We start from the raw sequence: 22,573 nt of genomic DNA, 5'->3' as shown, positions 1-22,573 counted from the left end.
AATCCTCTTTCTACAGATAAGAAACCTGAAAAGTTAAGTGGTGAAGTGAGGTCCTCTTTATAACCCTCATCATCATCATCATTAAGTTCTACTTTTGAGTCTGAATGAAAAAGCCATTTGGGCCTGGAGCCCATTCTCAGCTCTACTGTTAACATTGTGCTCCAGAAAAGTTGTGAAAACACCATTGGATTTGGGGCTAGTGTGCTGGACTTGGAGTGAAGAAGGCCTGAGTTCAGATCCTGCCTCAGAAACTTAACAGCTGTATGACTCTGAACAAATCATTTTGACTTCTCGTATCTAAAAGGGAGATAACAAAAGTCCCCGCTTCATGGTCTTGTTGTGAGGGTCTGTGCATCAAGCACTTTACAAACATTCATGCACTGTGTAGTATTATGATACATGTGAACTTGGGTAAGTTACTCTCTGAGTCTTGATTTCCTTTTCTATAAATTGAGGGAGGGAGATGTTATTGTTTATCCTTAGTTTTTGAAAGGGAAGGATGTCATTACAGGGGATGTCTTGACTTGTTTTGATCTGTGTATGAATTGGATTTAAGCGAGCAGAATTACACAATCTCACTTTTCTAGAGTTGATGAATCCAGTGGCAAGGAAAGCCCGTGGATGACTCTGGCATCTTGGATGTCTGACCAAGCTCCATCAAACGTGATAATGTTTATTATGTAAAGGAATGGGGTTTGCATGGAAACTTCATGGTGGACTTGAAAAAATGCAAAGCATAAATAAGCCCTTGTTTGTAGGAGTGCATTTAACCTGCAGAGTGTGGGTATGGCCTCTACCATCTTGCTCAGAGAATGCATGGAGCTCTTGATAACTGACTGGAACTTTTCAGGAACTATTCCACTCCATGGCCTATAAAAGCTAATTGACAGACTCTTTTGGATCCTTCACTGTTTTCCCTTGACCCTTTCTGCCAAAAAGGTGGAGAAGGGTCTCCTTTCCCCTCTGTTCTCCAACTCAACAACTCCTGGCATCTGGTGGTATGAGAGGAGAATTCATGGACAATCTCTCTAACCGTCAACTTTCTGTGCAGAGAAGGTAAATGTTTTTATCTCCTAAGCACCATGATCTCAAAATCTAGAGGCTTCTAGCTATTGAAGAAGAATTTACTGGATTGTGACTGATTTGGGGACTGATCTTTAAGGGGGTATCCCTGAAGGACAAAAGTTCCTAAATTCAAGAACTTAGACAATAGCCTTGTAGACTAGAGGAAAAAGATTTCTTCAACAGCAAGGTTCATGGAGAAAGAAGAGAACATCTACAGAGTTCCTGAGTAGTTCCACCAAGAATAAAGTCAGTGAGTTATTTGGATAGTGCAAGAAAGGAATTTCCTACTGAGAAATCCCCAAAGTATGTGTGTTTTCAGAGGAAAGAGTCTAAACCATAGGATAATGCTACAGGTCTCAGGGAAACTGTATAGACCTAGGAAAACAGGAACTCACTAGGGCATCTCACAGGGTTGCACTGATGGCAAGCCCAAATTCCTTTCCCTTTGGAGGGAGCTGACAGACTATTTGAGTGCTGTATGCATTTTCTGTAACTACTAATGGGCTCCCATGAGTCCTTTGCACCTTCTGCATTTTCTGGGGAGTACAATAAAGGCTGTCCAATGCTCTGTTTGTATTTATTATCTTGGTGTTTGGTGGGGTGAGGTGGTGGAATCTTAGAGAAGAACTACATTTAGGCTATATTTGGAGGTTTCTCTTGGAAAAATTCTAGGTGGGAGCAATGAACCAAAGAGAGATAACTAATCATCTTGGGGTCAGCTCACAGGATAGAATCCCATTCCTTGTGAATCCAGAGTTTTGAGGGGCCTTAGGTCCTAATTTTAAAGTTCTTTTGAATGCTCAAAGTGCCTGTTATTATCATCATCATTACCCAATTTTTTAGTATTTTGTTGAGTTCTAGGTGTATTCGTTAGCTTGGGATTGTACAAGGAAAGGGACACCCCTTTATTTAGATAACCTGGGGAATCCTAGAGAAAAGAAGTACATTTAAGCTATGGGGGTTTCTCCTGCAAAAATTCTAGATGGGAGCAATGAAACAAAGAAAGGTATTAATCATTTTAGGGTCAGCTCTCAGGATAGAACCCCATTCCTTGTGAGTCCAGAGTCTTGAGGGGGCCTTAAGTCCTACATTTAAAGTTCTTTTGAATGCTTAAAGTGCCTGTATTATTATCATCATCATTACCCAATTTTTCAGTATTTTATTGGGATAATACAAGGAAAGGGACACCCCTTTGTTTAGATAATCTAGAAAAATACTATGTTGCAGAATATTATCCCTATCGCCAAAACAGAAAGGTAACAAAACCTTCAATATAAATGACTTATAGTTCATTTTAGGAGCAGCCAGATCACTCAATGGATAGAGTGTTGAGCCTGGAGCCAGGAAAACATGAGTTGAAATCCAGATTCAGACATTTATTAGCTGTGTCCTCCTGTAATCTCTGGTCCATGGGATCACAAAGAGTTGGACATGACTGAATGAACCACAACATAGAGATTCCCTTTCTCTCTCTCCTTATCTATTGTGAATTTTGACCCACAAAGGTTCTTGCTATGGTCTTGGAAGTAACTCCCTCCACCCAGTCCCCCGTTCCCAATCATGGCTTTCTCAGCCCCCACATTTGGAGCCAGATTGACTCATGAACAGCACCTCTGCTCTGTAATTAGTAGACCCCGATTGCTCAAGACCCATTAAAAGCCCCACCCTTCCTCCAAGTTCACTGGGCTGTAGGAGAAGTTTCTGCAAACAATAGAAGTGGGACACACCCCATGGACCCAGGCATCCTGTTTGGCCCTGAAAGGGCTGTACAATGTACCAAGTGTGCTATCAGAAATCAGACCAGCAGCTGGCAACCCCAACTAGGGTCAGCGAGAACTATGGGCTGCCTGAAGAGCCAAGGGACTGAGGAAGGGACCATGGAAAGCATTCTTGCCTTAGCAAAAAGCTTTGCAAGGACTATATAAATGGGAGTGGTTGCTGCTGCTATTATTATTTTTACCCTTAATCCTCAATCATTTCACACACACTAGTTGCCTGGTCTTGATTTGAATTCTCACGGGGAGCCTCTCTCTCCTGGTCTTCCGTAATTTAAATGAAAACAAATTTATGGCTGCATAATTAAGGGACGCTACCAGAATGTAAGGCACTCACACTTTCTTCTCTATGCTGTGTTGTTTATAATTTCCTGGAGACTTCACTATGAAGTTTTTTCTCTTTGGGTTTTCTCCTAAAAACAACAGTGGGCTAATTCATGCTGCCACGGATTCCATTTCTTATGAGGGAAAACTAATGTAGAGGGCTTCTGTTTGGGAGTATGGGTTCACATCATTATAGTTGGGAGGTTGTGATAGTGTTGCAAAAAAAGATAAAAGAAAGTGAATTTTAAGTGAAATATTTTTAAAAGCACAGAAAAGAGTTCAGAAGAAGAGACAAAAAATTGCACTTGTTACTACAGCATGTTAAATATACACGGTAAAAAACTGTCAGAGGTCACAGTTTCATACAATTCTTTTTTCTGTTCTTGGCATACTGAAATAGTCATGCTTGTTGAAGTTTGCTAACTCCAGAATAAAAATATATATATATCTAAAAAAGGGGAGAATTCTCTCAGATAAATGCTAGATTCATAGGCTGTTTGAACTGAGACACTTCAGAAACTAAAGATACTGGGGATACTTCATCTTTTTTGTGTCTTGGTGAAACCTGTAAATGCTAAAATTGAGTTAGAGGTTTGTGAAAATAAAGTTTTTTTTTTATCCTGTATCCAAATTCTCAGACTCTCCCACTTGAGTCTAGGAAGCTGTAGACCATAAGCTAAGAATCCCTGAAATAAAGATTAAGCTCTTCATTTTATAGAAAAGGAATTTGGAGGGGGAGGTAAAGTAAGGTGCCTATGGTTATAAAGCTATTAGAAGTAAGGTAATGTGTGGAAGGTGAGCTGGTATAGTGAGAGCCACATTGGACTCCAATGTTAAGTTCATGTGACTTTGACTAAGTGACTTCCTTCCCCTTATATAACTCTCAGTTTCCACATTCATAAAATAAGGAGGTTGGATTGGTTGGTTTCAAAGTTAGTTCATGAGTCAGCATTCTGTGACTGACAAGTGTCAAAGCTGGATTTATATCCAGGTCTCCTAACTTTGTAGCTAAGCTTCTCCCCTCTTCCCCCAGCAAACCAGAAATCCTAGCTAGCTAGATAACATAACTTGGTTTATCATCATGGGCATTTGACCCATTTTGAGTCTGGTGGATGGTGAATTTAGCCTGCTCAGCCAGTCTTCCTCCTGAAAAACTGCTTCTAGATTAAAGCTGCAAAATGGATTCATCTTTTCAGATTATGGGCTCGTCTATAAATTAAGCCTTCTGAACATTTCTAAGTAGCCTTCAATTAAATATTTGTATATAACCATCATATCTCTATAATGAATTAATACTAGTAGAGTCCTTTGCAGGCAGAGACTTGAATTGAAATAACTTAAGAGCTGTGTGTGTGTGTGTGTGTGTGTCTCTCTCTATGTGAATACAATTTAATAAAAGATAGCTTCCTAATGATAGGAGCCTTAAGGAAAAAGAAGGGAATACAGTTCTGAAGGGGAATCAAAGTCACAACTAATCAGGAAGAACTTCCTCAAATAGAATAGCAAGAGTAATTGCAGTTAGAATTGGAAGTCTTAGTAAAACCCACAAAGAAAGTTGAGACCCCAATCTTGATGCTTGAAGAATCCTCTATTCCCCTGCTTGCATCAACAGGTTAGGCCAACACACAAGGTGAGACAGAGGTCAAGTTCAGTATTTCATTTTGCATACACTTTAACTCAACAAATGCCTTAAGTAACTCCTGCCAAGTGAGGTAGAGGACTAGGTACTGGGAATATAAATTTAGAGACTTTGTGGGAGGTCTACTTACATGGAATTTATAATCTAATGGGGATTGGGAGTCCAGAGAGAAACATACACAGATTGGGACTAGGGGTAGGATTAGGGTTAGGGTTGGGGTTAGATAACAGATAACTGAAACAAAGAAGAATGTGATAAATGCAAGGGAGAGGTCTAGACAAAGTGCTATAAGAAACCTAATACAATCTCCAATTGAGAGAGGAAGAAAGATCAGAAATTTCATAGAGGAAGAAGGACTTTAGCAGGTGAAGAGAAAGTAGATTCCATTCCTGAAATTAAAAAAAAAAAAAAAAAAAACATGGGAAGAGAAGAAAAACAAAGAATAGAGAGTAATTTAGTTTCCCTTGAAATGAAAGCATAGTAAGGGATGAAATAGGAAAAAAAAAAAAAATTGGAAAACTAGTCTAGACCTAGGTTGTGGTAGGTTTTAAATGCAGAATCAGAGGTTTAAACATTATTTGGTAGACAATGGGGAACTATATACCATCTACTCTCTCCCTCCTGATAGCAGTCCTTGGGCTCCTTGTCTTCTTTGAAGCTTGTGACACTCATACTCTTTTCTCCATAACTGGGTCCTAATACTCTCCCTTTAATTAATTTTAAGTATTCACTGAGGTTTTATTTTTTGATCACCTTTTCTCAATCAATGGTTTCTCCAACTCATTAAGTCAATCCTACCACTATGTAGATGACTCCTAAATCTATATCTCCAATCTCGACTTCTAATAGCACATCTCCAACTGAATACAAGCAATTCAGACTGGAAGTTCCTTCAGGATCTCAAACTCAAAGAAACTGACAATCCTTCTCAACCTTTTTATTCCAATTTAGTAAAGCAATTTGTAACAAATTGGCTAAAAAATCTTTCACTCCAAGATTCTACTAAGCATATACCACAAGAAGGTCATTACAAAAAAAAAAAAAAAAGTCACACTAATCATAGCAGCACTTTTTTGTTGGAACAAAAAACTGGAAATAAAGTAAATGTCTATCAATTTGAAAACAACTAAACAAACTGGCACATAAAAGTAATAAAACATTACTCTTTTGTAATTACTATATTGTAACTGCTGTAAGAAATGAAAAACGTGATATCGGAAAGATTTATATGAACTTATATAAAGTGAAGTAAACAGAAACAGGAAAACAATACACAAAATGAATGCAACAAAATAAATTGAAAAAATAAAATAATCAAAAATGAATGATACAAAATAGAATAACTTTAGTCCTAAAGAAAAATATGAAAAGATACTTCTCCTTTTGTTTGTAGAAGTAAAAACTGGATGTCAGATTTTTTTTTTAATGTATTGATCAATTTTGCTAAATGTTTTCTCTTTCTTTTTGGAAAAAAGTTCATTGCAAGGGATAACTCTCTAGAAATAGGAAGGAAAGAATATAGAGGAAAACTTAGGCAATTTAAAAGCAAAAGAGATCAATAAAAATCTATTTCTAAAAAAGATTTTATGGGTTTTTTTTTTATTCTTTTGGAGAAGTGAGGGACCCAGGCATGGAATATTATAAAACATAGCTGATATGCTAATTCAGTTTTGGGCATGTTTTATCTCAAAGGACCAGAAGGTAAATAGATATTCATAGATTCATAGATCTTATAACCACTTAGAGTTGATCAAAATATAATCCAGATACCCCCGGGAGTCCCTAACATTTTTTTAAGAGAGAAAGATACTCAAGTTCAAAACTATTTTTACAATTATAGTAACATGTTACTTGCCTATTAAAATACTTTTCTTTTTCCAACTACATATTTGTGTAGCCAAAGTTTTCTCTTATACTGTAATTAAAACAAACATCACAACAGATTAAATGCAGGAGATATGAGAATTCAGCTGTCCTGTTTTCTAATAAGCTAGATATTAAAGAAATTTGAAAAAAAAAATGTGTAAAACAATGCCAGTGCTATCTTTCTCCTCATTTTTTCCTTGTTTTGGAAAATATATTTTTCATTTTAAATGTTATTTATGTTGAGATGCAATGGAATTTATTATTGGTATTTTAAAATTTAAAATATTTTAAATTATTAATTTTAATTTTCAGTATAATAAAACATAAACAATAGCTCTTTGAGGACTTACTTCATTTTTAAGGGTTAAAAGGGATCCTGACATCAAAAAGTTTGTGAACAGGTGATTTCATCTAACCCCTTCACTTTATAGATGAGAATCATAGTCTAAGACAACATTACTGGGTAGTGCTGGCAGGTAATTGGAAATATAGGATTTGTATTCTGGGGTGGGGAGGGGAGAGAGTTGAAATAAAAATTTGTCAGTCATTTATATAAAAATAATCAATGAAGATATGGGAGCATTTGAACTCATCAAGAAAGGTGGAAATACAATGGGATTTTCTCAATTGCTCCCCTCAACTTATGATCATTTCATCAGAGCTATACCCCATTGTGTGATGATTCTATAGAGAAATGACATGTAGTACTAGCATTCCTAACTTATCCTTTGCCACATGTGAATCCTACCCATATGCCTTACTTCTATTATGCTCTTAAATTTACATCTACTCTCCCCACAGAAACAGAATGGATTCATGAATTATATAACAGATTTTTTAGGGGAATGTTTTGTACCAACTGTTTTTCCTATGCCATTTTAATAAATGCTTTTGCTAAAAACTAACTTAGTTTACTAACTGATTGGTAATGAAGAACACGATGGTGAATTCCTTTGAGCAGCAGCAGGAAACTGTTAAAAACAAAGGTAACAACTGCCCCCTACATAATCAACTAATTCCAGTTCAAGTTAGGAATAGCTTGGAGGCAATGTTAAATAAACTTAAAGTAAACATTTTACTTTCTTAGGCTTTTTTACTAATATTTCCAACTGACTCATTTAAAGTGCCCTCTCCTCATTATATTTTCAACAAAAATGTCATATGAGGAAGAAGCAAGAGAACATTTTTAAGAGATCAAAATGTATCTGATTTAAAATTTATCTGAAATAAGGCATTCTAACCACGTCCTTTTCTTAATGGAATATATATGTGTGTATTTAACTTCCGTGATAGGTTTATTTTATGGTTTTTGAAAACAAAATTCTATATGATATCTATAGAACAAGATCATTCTGGGGTTTTTTAAGTGCATATTTTTTTCACATTTAACAAATTTATTTTTAATTGTTTTCTTTTTCTGGTTATATATATTAATTTTAATACATATTTATAAATCATATTGGAAGAGAAAAAAAATCAAAACAAAAAGGGAAAAGCATGAGAGGAAAAAAAAGTGAACATAGCATGTGCCATAAATCAACATTCTCTATAATTCTCTTTTTGGATGCAGATAGAGTTTTCTATTCCAAGTTTTTTGGGATTACCTTGGATCATTGAACCGCTGAGAAGAACCAAGTCTTTTATAGTTGATCATCCCATGATCTTGCTATTATTGGGTACTCCTGGTTCTACTTGTTTTGCTCAGCATCAGTTCATGTAACTCTTTCCAGGCCTTTCTAAAATCAGGTTGTTCATTTTTTATAGAACAATAATATTTCATTACATTCGTATACCATAATTTATTTAGATATTCCCCAAGTAATGGGCATCTAGCATCTACTCATTTTCTAATTCTTTGTCACCACAAAAAGAGCTGCTACAAACATTTTTGCACAAGTGGCTCCTTTTCCCCTCCTTTATGATTTCCTTGGAATACAGACCCATTAGAAACACTGCTAGGCAATTTGTAGTCCTTTGGGCACAATTCCAAATTTCTCTCCAGAATGGTTGGATCATTTCACAACTCCACCAACAATGCATTAGTGTCACAGTTTTCCCATATCCTCTCCAACATTCATCATTATCTTTTCCTTTCATCTTAACCAATCTGAGAGGTTTGAGGTAATTACTTCAGAGTTGTTTTAATTTGCATTTTTCTAATCAATAGTGATTTAGAACATTTTTTGTGACTATAGATGGCTTTAATATCATAATTGAAAATTGTCTGTTCATATCCTTTGACTTAGTGGAATATTCTTAAACTTGAATTTTTCTCTGATCTGAGTGCAGTATTTATTGATTATTGTTGGGAACAATGTTATAGGGAGCCATGCTGAGTACATTGATGCTCTTATTCTCCTATTGAATGAAGATGATCATATCCCCATCTCACAAAGACAAAGATGAAGTTTTCCATGTTAATGTCAGCAAATGATACTTACTTTGATAATTTAGAGTTTATATGATCTGATTAATATATATACTTCTGAGGTTCAAATCATATACAACTCATTTATGCCTTCTGCTCTAGGATGATCCTTTTTCATGTCCTCCAGTAATTCCTTCCCAGGAAGAGTCCATCTAATTTACCAGAGTGTGCTATTCTCTTGATCCTCACATTTTTAATGTCCATGTGACATTAAAAATACAGTGGACTATTCCTATGGCTATCCTTCCTTCCCTTGAAGAACTATAAAAACAATTTTTGTGCTCTCTCGCTCTCTCTCTCCTCTCCTCTCTTCTTCTTCTTCTTCTTCTCTCTCTCTCCTCTCTCCTCCTTCTTCTTCTTCTTCTTCTCTCTTTCTTCTTCTTCTTCTTCTTCTTCTTCTTCTCTCTTCTCTCTCTCTCTCTCTCTCTCTCTCTCTCTCTCTCTCTCTCTCTCTCTCTCTCATTTATACCACTTTTGCACAATTTTTGGTTGGTAATAAGCCACAGCTGATTCATATTCACTGGGGCAGAAGCTATTTTTCTTTAATTGCTTGATATAACTTTAATCCTTTAAACATATAATATATTCCATGCTTCACAGCTATTCACAAATTGTAATCATAAAATAGGCCTCGTTTTTAGAGAGAAGAGAAATCATAATTTCCCAAAGAGAGTTCAGTCTTTTCTCTTCCTCTCTTTCAATTTGCTCATTGCCCTCACATTATCAATATATTAGGGCATGTACTATGACATGTGCTGATAGATGAGTTTTATGGGTTGTCCATGCAACTGAATATTGTAGTCTTAAAAACAAAACTTTTCATCCACTTGGTTTTTCCCTGACTGAATAGTTAGGTTGAATTTTTTAAAAAGTAGGCTCTATGGGCCAAAAGAATAACATACAACCAATAATTAGAAGTGATATGACACAAAGTAAGACTCAAAATATAGTCAGTTTAGTGATATATTTCAGGGCAGAGAAGCTCACAAGTTTCTCTGAAGCAGTTCTAGGTGGTTTGATAGGCTTCTTTCTGAGAGCTGGGATGCAGGATACATTATCATGGATGGGATAATACACACTCCATAAAAATAAACCCCATACCTGATACCTGATAGTTCGATCGAAGAGGGAAGCCAGAGGACTAAATCACCATAACTGGCCCTGATTAGCTCAAATACAGCTAGTAGAGACATTGAAAATGGTACAGTTTGTACTTTGCCCCAGGCAGCAATGACAGGAAGAGGGGGAGATTGGCTGCTCTTGCTTATACCAAGGCTGTTCCTCTGGTTAGACTTGTCTTTCCCTAGACTTGTACACACTCCATTTTACTAACACTGAATCTTCCCCAAGGGCTGGGATTCCTATTTACAGTTCTGGTAGCTGGGACACGAGCCAGGAGTCTGAATATATCCATGAAGTCTAAAAGTAAGACATAAGGACCCTGGACATCAGAAATGGGGCAGAACAAAAAAAATGCAAATAAGCACTCAGGTCCAATAGCATAGGTAAATGGTACGCTGCCAAGTGCCCTGTACCAGGCAGGGTGATGTAGGGTGATGTAAAGAGTAATTAATGAGAATAGGGAGTCAAGAGAATGAAGCCTGGCTCTGCCATGAACTAGCTGGGAAAACTTGGGCAACTGACACGAAGCTGGTTTCTTTGTACGTTAGATGAGTAGACTGGACTGGATTTCTACAAATAATGATGATACACAGTTCTTAAGCTGATTTTATTAAGGCAGAGAAGAATGATATATTCCATAATCAAAACATCTCGAAAATAAGGAGCTGGGAGAGACAGGACATGGATGTCTCAAACAGTCCATCCCCACAGGTGTACAAATAACTCTAGGGATGTGTATGGTTGATAGAAAGTCAGTGGGAAGTACTATTTTTATACATGAGGGACAGTACATATTTAATTATGTCGTCTCATTCTGAAAACGGAATCATGTGAAGTGAGTGATGGGTGGGGAAGGCCATTTTTGGTCTCAGAGTTGGACTGATGCTCTGACCAGTCTTAACTCCATGTTTAGCAAAGAGATTGACAAAAAAGCTTGGAAATTGGGGGGAAATTCACCTCTTCTATTCCCAGTGCTGTTATTTAACAATTCCAAGGCTGATTATGGTGTTTTCTGGTCATTTGGGCAGTTTACTTCTTAGAATTAAAAATAAGTACCAAGTTTGCCTTTCTTGGGTATAGCAGTATAGACAGGGCGTGCCCCATCTCATGTTACCTAAGTCCCCAGCCATCCAACCAGACAAAAGGGGAAGTGCCTTCAAAAGCAACAGGAAAATTTGACAGCTTGTAAATAAGTTCAGACAGAGCACAGTCCAATTTACAACGCTGTATTCTAAACAGGAAAAATTTCTATTTATCTCTCTTCTGGTTATCACTTTAGTGAATTAAATTCTGCTCTGAATATAGACAATCCTTATCCAGAATAACCAAAAAATGTGCTAGTTATTGGCAAAGAGAGTGCTGTAAAGAACTACGAGACACAATGCCTGCCTTCAGGGAATTCACAGTCTTATTAAGAAGACTAGTTTAACATGTTCAAAAATATGTATACTTAAATTCTATTCTTTCTACATGAGGGTGAATCATTTAACTATCTGTCTATTTCCTAATCTGCAAAATGGAGATAATAATAGTACCTACCTCCCAGGTTATTGCAGATAAAATAAATTATTTGGGACATGTTTTGCAAACTTTATAATGTTAAATGCTATTAGTGCAACCTCCCCTTGCTCCCCACTAAACACTTACCACTACTACAATTGGCTTTTGAAGCTGCTATTGCTACTCCTAGTCCTACTATTAGTCTTGCTGCTGCTACTGGCTCCTAGTTAATTGCTGTTGCTGCTACTGCTACTGTTGTTACTACCACTGTTGCTGCTGCTGCTGCTCCTCCTAGTTAATTGCCCTTGCTACTACCACCACTCTTTTTGCTGCTGCTGCTCTTCCTAGTTAATTGCCCTTGCTACTACCACCACTCTTTTTGCTGCTGCTGCTGCTGCTGCTACTGCCCTTCCTAGTTAATTGCCCTTGCTACTACCACCACTCTTTTTGCTGCTGCTGAGACTGCTACTGCTCCTCCTAGTTAATTGCCCTTGCTACTACCACCACTCTTTTTGCTGCTGCTGCTGCTGCTGCTACTGCTCTTCCTAGTTAATTGCCCTTGCTACTACCACCACTCTTTTTGCTGCTGCTGCTGCTGCTCCTCCTAGTTAATTGCCCTTGCTACTACCACCACTCTTTTTGCTGCTGCTGCTGCTGCTACTGCCCTTCCTAGTTAATTGCCCTTGCTACTACCACCACTCTTTTTGCTGCTGCTGCTGCTGCTGCTGCTGCTCTTCCTAGTTAATTGCCCTTGCTACTACCACCACTCTTTTTGCTGCTGCTGAGACTGCTACTGCTCTTCCTAGTTAATTGCCCTTGCTACTACCACCACTCTTTTTGCTGCTGCTGCTGCTGCTACTGCTCTTCCTAGTTAATTGCTGTTGCTGCTGCTGCTGCTGCTACTATTGCTGCTGCTGCTGCTGCTGCTACTGCTCTTCCTAGTTAATTGCCCTTGCTACTACCACCACTCTTTTTGCTGCTGCTGCTGCTGCTACTGCCCTTCCTAGTTAATTACCCTTGCTACTACCACCACTCTTTTTGCTGCTGCTGAGACTGCTACTGCTCTTCCTAGTTAATTGCCCTTGCTACTACCACCACTCTTTTTGCTGCTGCTGCTGCTGCTCCTCCTAGTTAATTGCCCTTGCTACTACCACCACTCTTTTTGCTGCTGCTGCTGCTGCTCCTCCTAGTTAATTGCCCTTGCTACTACCACCACTCTTTTTGCTGCTGCTGCTGCTGCTGCTGCTCCTCCTAGTTAATTGCCCTTGCTACTACCACCACTCTTTTTGCTGCTGCTGCTGCTGCTGCTACTGCCCTTCCTAGTTAATTGCCCTTGCTACTACCACCACTCTTTTTGCTGCTGCTACTGCTACTACTCCTACTATTGCTGTTGCTAATGCCACCAGGTTGCTGCTGCTACTACTACTGCTGCTGCTGTTGCTACTGCTGCTATTGCTATTGCTACCACTCCTCCTACTGCTGCTGCTATTGCCATTACTACTGTTACTGCTGCTGCTGCTACTGCTATTACTACTGTTGCTGCTGCTGCTGCTGCTACTCCAACTACTATTGTTGTTGCTGCTGCTGCTGCTACTATTGCTGCTGCTAGTACTATTGCTACTCCTATTCCTACCACTGTTGTTGCTACTGCTGCTACTCCTACCATTACTATTGCTGCTATTACCATTACTGCTACTTCTGCTGCTGCTGCTGCTACTGCTATTGCCATCCTATTCCTACTATTGTTGCTGCTGCTGCTACAGCTAAGACTACAACTGCTACTACTGTTATTATAGCTATTACTACTACCTGTGAGACTTGGGATAAATCACTTTGACTGTAGGTCCTCAGTTTGCTTATCTTTAAATGGAAGGTTTGGGGTTCTTAACCCTAGTTTATGTTTAGAATCTAAGGCGTCTGAGAACTTGGATGGGGAAAACATATCTTAGTTTACACTAAGCTCTAGCTGAAACTTAGCAGGTTTTTTTTTCAATTATTTAAAAACATGATTCTAAGGAGAAGTCCATAGATTTCACTAGACTGGCAAAGGTGTTCTGTACACACAAGAAAGGCTAAGTACTACTAGATTAGATGGTGTAGTGGGTATAGTGTTATGCCTGGAATCAAGGAAGACATCTTCCAGAGTTCAAATTGGCCTCAGACATTTACTAGCAGTGGTACAGTGGTCAAATCACTTCATCTTGTTTGCCTCAGTTTCCTCATCAGTAAAATCAGCTGGAGAAGGATGGCAAACCACTGTAGTATTTCTGCCATGAAAATCCCAAATGGGGTCATGAAGAGTCAGAAATGACTGAACAACAGAAGACTATCAGATAGTCTCAAAAGTATTCTTCTTCCCTCTAAAACTAAGATCATTTGGTCCTAAATGCCAACACATTATGCCTACATGTGATAAGAGAAAACTTAAGGAAGAAAAGAACAATATGAACTGGAGTAAGTGAGGGAGTAAGAATATAGTCTGTTATCTTAAAAGTTTATTAATAAAGCCCCATGGATTCTTCCCCCTTTCAAAATCTCTTTGGATAATGTGACTCATTTTAGCTCTTCTCTAGGGAATTAAGACTCTATTGCAGCAAATTAATCCAGGCTTCCAATCTGCATTCAAATATGGAATATTTATTCAGAATAGTGATGAACATAGAAAAGGCTAACATCCCAATCCCCATTAGTAAATACTGATCACCCAGTTTCTCATTCCTCTCCCCCAGAACGATTTGGTCTCATTCCCCTCAAAACATAGAACATTAGTTGTAAAAGTCTCAGGGAAATTCTAATACATGGGAAACATTACTGGATGAGTCACAACACCATGAATAAGAACTAGAAAGGACCAAAGAGGTCAGTTAGTCCAATCTCCTCATTTTATGGATGACAAACTAAGGCCCAGAGAGACTGGATGACATGCCCTAAGATGTAGTGAATGAGAGATAGAGAGAAGGAGGGAGGGAGAAAGAGAGACACAGAGATGGTTAAGATAGATAGATAGATGGATGGATGGATGGATGGATGGATGGCTAAATATATGTGTGGATAGATGGATGGCTAGATAAATGGATGGATGGATAGATAATTAGACAGATGAATGGACAGAGATAAATAGAAAGAAGGATGGATGGATAGACAGACAAGACAGACAGGCAAGCAGATAGACAAATAAATAGAAAGATAGATAGACAGGCAGATAGACAGACCGATGGACAGACAAAACAGGCAGGCAGGCAGTTAGAAAAATAAATAGAAGGATGGGTGGATAGGCAATAGATAGATGATTAAAAAGATGAATGGATGGATAGACAGAGAGAGAACTAGATAGACAAAAACATGGACAGCCAGACAAGACAGACAGGCAGACAGATAAATAGAATTATGGCTGGACAGACAGACCGACAAGACAGGCAGGTAGATAGATAAATAGTAGAAAGATGTATGGACAGACAGATGGACGGATGAATGGATGAATAGACAGAAGGAAGGATGGACAGATGATTAGATAGATGGATGGATGGACAGATGATATATAAATAGAATAGATGGGTGAATAGACAGATGGATGGACACACAAATGGACAAGATAGGTAGATAGACAGACAGGCAGGCAGGAAGACAGATAGATGGATGGATGGATGGATAGATAGATGATAGAAAGATGGATGGATAGACAGACATAAATGGATAGATAGGCAGATAAGTCAGGCAGGCAGGCAGATAAATCGAGAGAAGGATGAATAGATAGACAGACAGACAGATAGATAGACAGACAGACAGAAAAGACAGGCAGGCAGATAGATAAATAGAGAGAAGGATGGATAGACAGATAGATAGATGGATAGTCAGCCAGACAAGACAGGCAGGCAGATAGATAAATAGATAGAAGAATGGATGGACAGATAGATAAATAGATGGATGAATAGATGGATAGAAGAAAGGATGGACAGATAGTTAAATGGATGGATGGAGAGTAGTAGATAGATAAATAGACAGACAGACAGACTGGCAGGCAGTTTTAGATAGATAATAGCTTACTCAGGTTTACTGATAAAAAACAAATCACACCTAACTGTGTAACCTAACTGCACTGCCAGAATTCCAGACCAGATCCTGACTCCAAATTGAGCAAAGAATTTTCATTGTACCACTCTCTTCCTGCTGGGGTATTTATAAGGCCCCTGAGCTCCATATAAATGCCAGTTATTGTTACTGGTTTCATTATTATTAGTCTTCTGTAGAGTATGCCCCAAGGTATTGGGGCAGGAGATGCTTATATCTTTGCTATATATTTGAAGTAAATAGACCTTTCTAAAATCTAAGTAATATTAAGTGGTTTAAATGGAACTGGGATGTTTGTTATTCACTGGTACCCAACAGTTGGGGAGAACATAAATGCTGGGGGTTTAAGAAAATGACAATAAAGAGGAGATATTTCTGATACCTCTGGGTAGAACCCTGAACTAGTCAGACTGATTTTGGGATAGAAACCCAAAGAACATCCACCCTATGGTAATAAAGCCTTTTTTTTTTTTTTTTTAAACAGGAATCTACATTCCTGTAGGCTCCCCTCACCCAGTGCCCTCCTGCCTCCCTAACCAAAAGGAGGAGACCGGGAGACTCAGCCATCTGCCAGCTCTCATGCATGCTTGCTACAGAGGTATTTGCAAGCCTGGGATGAGGGGATTATAAGAAGACAACTTTAAAGGGGAAATCATCTGTCCAGAAAAAAAAACATTCTCTATTCCCGGCCCGGTGGTGTAACGCCCTTTATATTAGTGCACAATCTAATTTTCCTCATGAGGAGTTCCAAGACGAGGAAAAGAGGTGGTCGCTCGCTCACATGATGGGTTTCTATGACGAACGGCATGTCCCGCAATGGAAATAAAAGCCTTGTGATTCTGACTTCCCCACCCCCTTCCCAGAAGGATGTTGGAGGAAAAAAAAAAAGAAAGAAAAAGGGGGGAGGTTGTTGACAGTGTTCATTGCTCTGCATCTGGGACTGCTGATGTCTTTCCACTATGGAAATTGCTTTGTTCTGCAGCCATCCTAACGTCAGGGCACCTACTTTACCTGTCTCGTTTATCGTCCGGCTGATTCTCCGGCGCGGGCGACGCCGGGCTTGGAATGCTCCCCAGGTGAATGTGGGCCATTGTCTAAAGCTGCCAAACCTGTATAACAAGAGATGTTTCTCCTACTGCCCAATCTCCAGCTCCAGTCTGTAAACCTGAAAAGAGGACCCGTGGGTGTGATAAGAGACCCCCGTGGAAACCCTCGTTTCCTTTCAGGCAGGGAAATAAAATGTGTGGGTCCTTCTCCCCCCCCCCCAGTTTCTCCTCTCAGTGCTCCCACCCGAACTCCTCGTTGTGCGGGGAACGCTTCCCGCTGTTTTCCAACCCGGCTTCCAGCTCCCCCCACCCTGGCCCGAGAGGCCAGAAGCCGCCCGCCCCGGAGCCGTCGGGCTTGACCCCCGACACAGGGGTAGGAGGGAGCTGGCCCGGCTCAGCGCTCATGCGCAGCCCCCGGGATCTGCTCAGGCGTCCTCCCGGTGGGGTTGTTTGAGGGGCTATTCCTGACAACGAGCACCTCCACTATTGTGTGTGTGTGTGTGTGTGTGGGGTCATTTTGTATCCCGCCGGCCGCCTATTGCTCCGGACCCCAAAATGCACCAAGACCCCCGGCCTGGCGGCCCCTCCCGGTAACTGTGGGAGCTCTAAGTGACGCCCCCGAATACGTCTGGGCAGCTTCTGAGCCCGAGTTCTGGAATCATCGGGACCAGAGGCCTCCCCTCTCACCAGTCCCTGCAGCAGCTTTAACCCCTCCCTTGCAAAGCCCGGGCAGGGAGTGCCCACAGTTCCTCAGTGGAGCCTTCCTATGTGTCCGAACGGTCAAGGGGACACCCCACTGGTGTGGGAGAGCCACCTTCAGGGCTCCCTCCCAGTCAAGGCGACCCCGGACTGTCAGCTTATCCCGGAATGTGCTGCGGTCCAGAGGCCGCCTGCAGCTGCCCCTCGCTCGGCTTTACCGCGAGCAACAAGCAGCAAGTATTTGTTTACTTTGGGGATGGGGACCACCCTTGGCTATGGTCTAGAGCTCCTTAGCTCAGTCCGAATTGAGAGTGTATGTCCTCATATCTTTTCCTTGTCCTTTTCGGGACTTCTCTTTCCCTTTCTCCCTCCCTTCCTTCCTTCTCTCTCTTCTTCTCTTCCCTCCTCCCTCCTCTTCTTCCTTCCTCCTTCCTTCCTTTCTCCCTCCTTCCTTCCCTTCTTCATCCCTCTCTTCCTTCTTGCCTCTCTTCCCTTTTCTCCCTTCCTTCTTCCTTCTCCCTCCCTCTTTTCCTCCTTCCTTCCTCCCTTCTCTTTCTTCCACACTCTTCCTTCCCTCTTCCACCCTCCTTCCCTTCCCTCCCTGCTTTTTCCTTTCCTTTCCTTTCCTTTCCTTTCCTTTCCTTTCCTTTCCTTTCCTTTCCTTCTCTTTCCTTTCCCTTCCTTCCTTCCCCTTCCTTCCTTCCTTCCTTCCTCTCTGAACCTTTTGTTGGACAAAACCAGCAATTGCATTTCAAAGCTAAATGCATTAGTAACAGGTTTTGGTTCACACACACACACACACACACACACACACACACACACACACACACATAAAAGAGTGATAATTGTGTTTCAGTGGACATGATAGGAACCATCTGAATTTAGCTGATAACAAAGTGCAGAATCACAGGGCTTTCTGACATCTGGGAGAATGAAAACTCCTTGAATCATGAAGTTTTTGTTTTTGTTCTTTATGTACTCAGTGCCTAATGAAGTACATGGTATGTAGTGGGCACATAATGTTTTTTTTAATCCCTAGCCATCTGGAAAGCACCCAGCTTCAAGTGGCAAAGACTTGCCTGCAGCCAAATGACACAAATGGTTGGGGGAGTCCAGTGCTGGGAGGTAAAAGGAAGAGGCACTACTTGCTAGTGAACAGCCCTTAGGGGAAGTCTCTCTAGGCAGAATTTCTCTGCATCTTGGGTCAACAAGCATTTATTACTAAGTTTCAGGCACTGTGCTAAGCCCTGAAGATGCAAATATAAGCAATAAGAAAAACAGTTCCTGCCCTCAAGGAATTTACTTTCTAATGGGAAGATTAAAAAGGACCTGAAATGGGGACAAACAAATCCCGACAGGCAGAAGAAAGGCCCAGAAGGAAAAGGAGGAACTTGTCTAGCCAGGGGGCTCTTCCTTAAATATAGGATCCATAAGCATGTTGAGGAGCAATGGGGACAGATTATAGATTCAGGAAGAGATGAAGGTGCTGGAGAAGATTTTTTTAATACCAGGGGCTTGAAATTTTTTTGTTAAATGTCTATTGGGGACCCTTCTCAGAATCATGTTTACAGATGCACAAAAAATATATAAATAAATACAAATGAAACCAATTATAGTGAAATATGGTGATCAAAATATTTTCTAAAAGCAAGTTTGTAGACTTCAGATTAAGAAACTGCTTTTATAGAGTGAATGGAATCCATTAGGAAGATTATATAAACACATGTGTGTCTGTGTAGACATATAGATACATGTTCATAAATATACATGCAGATACATATACACACGAGGTATGTTTATATGCCTAGTGTGTACATGTACATAGTTACATGTATATAACACATACATAAACACATATATAAGATTCAAGATACAATGGGGGTGGAGGAGAAAAGTAAGTATAATAGGAACATTAAGAAAAATAGGCAAAGGACCTTTTTTACTTCCCCCAGGATTCCACTTTGATTTTTTAAGCTGCCTACGGCTGAAAATCATCCAGACCAGGTTTCTCAATATGGTTTTCAATCACTCATCCCAATCTCTCCATAATTAGGAAGAGATGGTTTTTGCAAAGCAGAATGTAAATTCTTTGCCGATAAGGATATGTGTCATTTATGTCTTTGTTTCTTCAACACAGAGCCTGAAACAAAGTAAGCATTTAACAAATGCTTGTGGAATTAAATTGAATGAGCCAAATTCAGTAAGTGAAAGTAGTTCCACTTGCTATCATGATGGCCTCAGGTAAGTCACTTCAAGGTGTAATGTTGCTGTTTTCTCTCTCTAAAATGAAGGGCAGACTAGATAATGTTTAAGGCTCCTTCAGATCAAAAGGTCGGTGAACCATGCTGCTAATTCTGTTTGCTTGAGTGTCCAAGAGCCAGCTGCCCAATTTCACGTGTTTCTGTTTTGCCCTTTAGAATACCAGTCTTTTCATGGTGCTGAATTTCATTATTTGGAACAAGAAAAAGTAACTATGAAAAATCTCTGAATTTTATGTTATGATTGATCATGTCTGCCCCAGAGGCACTAGTGAATGTCAATGAGATCAACTATGCTCAAAAATGATCTCTAAGAAATTGAGGGGACAGTCATCGATTGGAGAAAGGCTGGAAAAATCGTGGTATGTGATTATGATGGAATATTATTGTTCTATGGGAAATAATGAGCAGGATGCTCTCAGAAAAACCTGGGAAGTCTTCTATGAACTCAAGCAAAATCAGATGTGCTGTGTACAAAGTAACAGCAATGTTCTGGGATGATCACCTATAAGTAACTTTGCTATTCTCAGTAGTATAACGATCCACAAATACTATGAAGGACTAATGCAAAAAATCCTATTCATACCCAGAGAACTGATTGTGTTTGAACACAGATTGAAGCATACTCTCATTTTAAAATTTTTTCTTAAGGATTTTTTTGGTTTATTTTTTAGAGGTGATATCTAGGTTTTCTTTCACAACATTTTTCATGGAAATGTTTTGCATACCTTCACGTGTGGTTTCTTAATGGAGGTTGGGAGTTGGGGATAAAGGAGAGAATCTGGAACTCAAAAAATTTAAAAACAAATATTTTTTAAATTGCTTTAAATGCTAACTGGGGGAAATAGTAAATAAGAAAATAAATGAATGAATGAATGAATGAAAAAGAATGGTCCTTGAGGCTAGGTCCTTAGGAAAAACTCTATCCTCAGTCCTTTATTCCTCTCCAGCCCCACTCATTCTTCTAGTGCTATTTTTTTCCACAAAAAAAAGAAAGAGAATATGAAGAAAAACAGAAGGCAAAGATTGGGAAGAAAAGGAAGAGAGTTTCTCAGTCCTACCCAACGTAAAACATAGAGTATAGGAAGAATTTCAGGAGATGATAGGTCTCAATCCTGGCTGTTTCACTAAGGTTGTGCCCTTGGAAAAAATCCTATCCCCAACTTGTTTTATCAGCTGTAAAATCCAAAAGTAGATGATATGACTGTCAGAGATCACTCTGGTTCTAAAATGCTATAATACTAGTGTATAAAATTCCTGCAATTCCTCTCTATTGTATACTTGACCTTGTCCAATTCCCTAGCATATGCTCTTAGGCAGATTACATGAATTTTTTAGGCTTATTTTCAAAGGGTTTTGTGTGTGTGTGTGTGTGTGTGTGTGTGTGTGTGTGTGTATGTGTGCCTTTTTATCCTTTATCTTTCATTCAATAAATATTTAAACAGTAACTACTCTCTACTACTGCTAGGTCTCTACCTTTAGGAGATCAAAGAACAAGGAAAAGTTCCCATATATACAAAAGTATTTATAGCACCTCTTTTTGTGATGGCAACATACTAGAAACCAAGGGAGTGCTCATCAACTGACCAAAGGCATTTTGTGTATGACTATAAAGCAATACTCTTCTGCTATAAGTAATGAAGAGATGGTTGCAAAATGAAGAAACTAGAAAAACAACATCTACTATAATAGCAACATTGTAAAAATGAACAATTTTACAATACTTAGGAACTCTGAGCAATGCTATAACCAGTTATGAGTCTACCTGATAGAGGCTTAGGATACAAAAAGAAACATATTTTTGTGATCAATATGGGGATTTATTTTGCTCAACTATTCTTATTATTACAAGCATTTTATTTTTCTTACGTTTTCCTCAAGGGGGAAGAGAGAAAAATGGTTGATTACTGACAAAAAAAAAAAAAAAAAAACCCTATAAAAATAGAATGCCTTCTCTGTGACAGTATTGGAAGCTCTCTCAAAAAGGTTATCATCTTCTTGGAAGGTAATAAATGAAAAGATTAAAAGTATGAGAGTGAAGTGCTACTGTAGAAAAAACACAAAGTAAAAAGTTTAGGTGACTCATAGGAACAGTCAAATTCAGAAAGAGAACCTGTTTTAGACAAAAGGTAAATTTATTTGGGGACACAGGACATTTTTAGAGCTGAAGAGACCTAAACTTTTATAGCTTTCCAGGTTACAGAGTGCTGAGTTATGAAGGAGGAAAAGAAGGGAAAGAGGAGCATTCTTAGCCATATAAACAAATCACCAATAATGTTTCCATAGACCTATTCTGGTATGTTCAAGAGAGACCTAGTTTCTAGTCTTGATTCAATTGCTATTATTTGCATAAAAATATCTATTTTACCTAACATATAGAATTGTAGTGAAGGTGAAAGAGAGATGATTTAAGAGGAGAGTGCTTTGAATATATATATATATGTTATAATTCTACAAGTTTAAACTATTCAAATCTAAAGCAGTTCAGAAAGATCACAATTATTCTCTCTTCCTCTAATCTTCAATCTCTACCCAACTAATTCCTCATCCTTGCAAACATGCCTAAGTTTCCCACTCCCCTCTCAAAAAATTCTCCTCCCCTGATCTTATCATCCCTAAAGCCATTCCACATTTCTCCTCCTTTGACAACTAAACTTCTAGAAAACCCTATCTATACTTATTCCTTTCACATCTATTCTCAATTGCTTCTCAAATCTTTTGTCATGACTTTTCACTTCTGTGAAACAAACTGTGCTTTGCTAAGTTTTCATGTCTCTTTTAAT

At 39.1% G+C, this 22,573-nt stretch overlaps 1 protein-coding gene and 1 long non-coding RNA gene across 7 annotated transcripts in view; one reads left to right on the top strand and one right to left on the bottom strand.

Moving 5' to 3' along the window:
- The window catches only part of SERP2 (stress associated endoplasmic reticulum protein family member 2), a 31,885-nt gene extending 30,252 nt beyond the window's left edge, over positions 1 to 1,633 (top strand). The window contains exon 4 of the mRNA XM_051983849.1: positions 17 to 1,633. The gene's annotated coding sequence lies outside the window, so the exon portion shown is untranslated. The remainder of the gene's footprint in view (positions 1 to 16) is intronic.
- Positions 1 to 18,111, bottom strand: part of LOC127553258 (uncharacterized) — a 43,002-nt gene extending 24,891 nt beyond the window's left edge. Inside the window, exon 1 of one of the 6 annotated variants that reach the window (XR_007951707.1) lies at positions 16,799 to 18,111. This is a non-coding gene — a long non-coding RNA (uncharacterized LOC127553258). The remainder of the gene's footprint in view (positions 1 to 16,798) is intronic. The other 5 variants (XR_007951706.1, XR_007951705.1, XR_007951704.1 and 2 more) reach the window with 5 other exon arrangements.
- Between the last annotated feature and the right edge of the window lie 4,462 nt (positions 18,112 to 22,573).

The sequence above is a fragment of the Antechinus flavipes genome, chromosome 3 (genome assembly GCF_016432865.1).
Source record: "Antechinus flavipes isolate AdamAnt ecotype Samford, QLD, Australia chromosome 3, AdamAnt_v2, whole genome shotgun sequence".
Lineage (NCBI taxonomy): Eukaryota > Metazoa > Chordata > Mammalia > Dasyuromorphia > Dasyuridae > Antechinus > Antechinus flavipes.
This window is presented reverse-complemented; position numbering and strand designations above follow the sequence as displayed.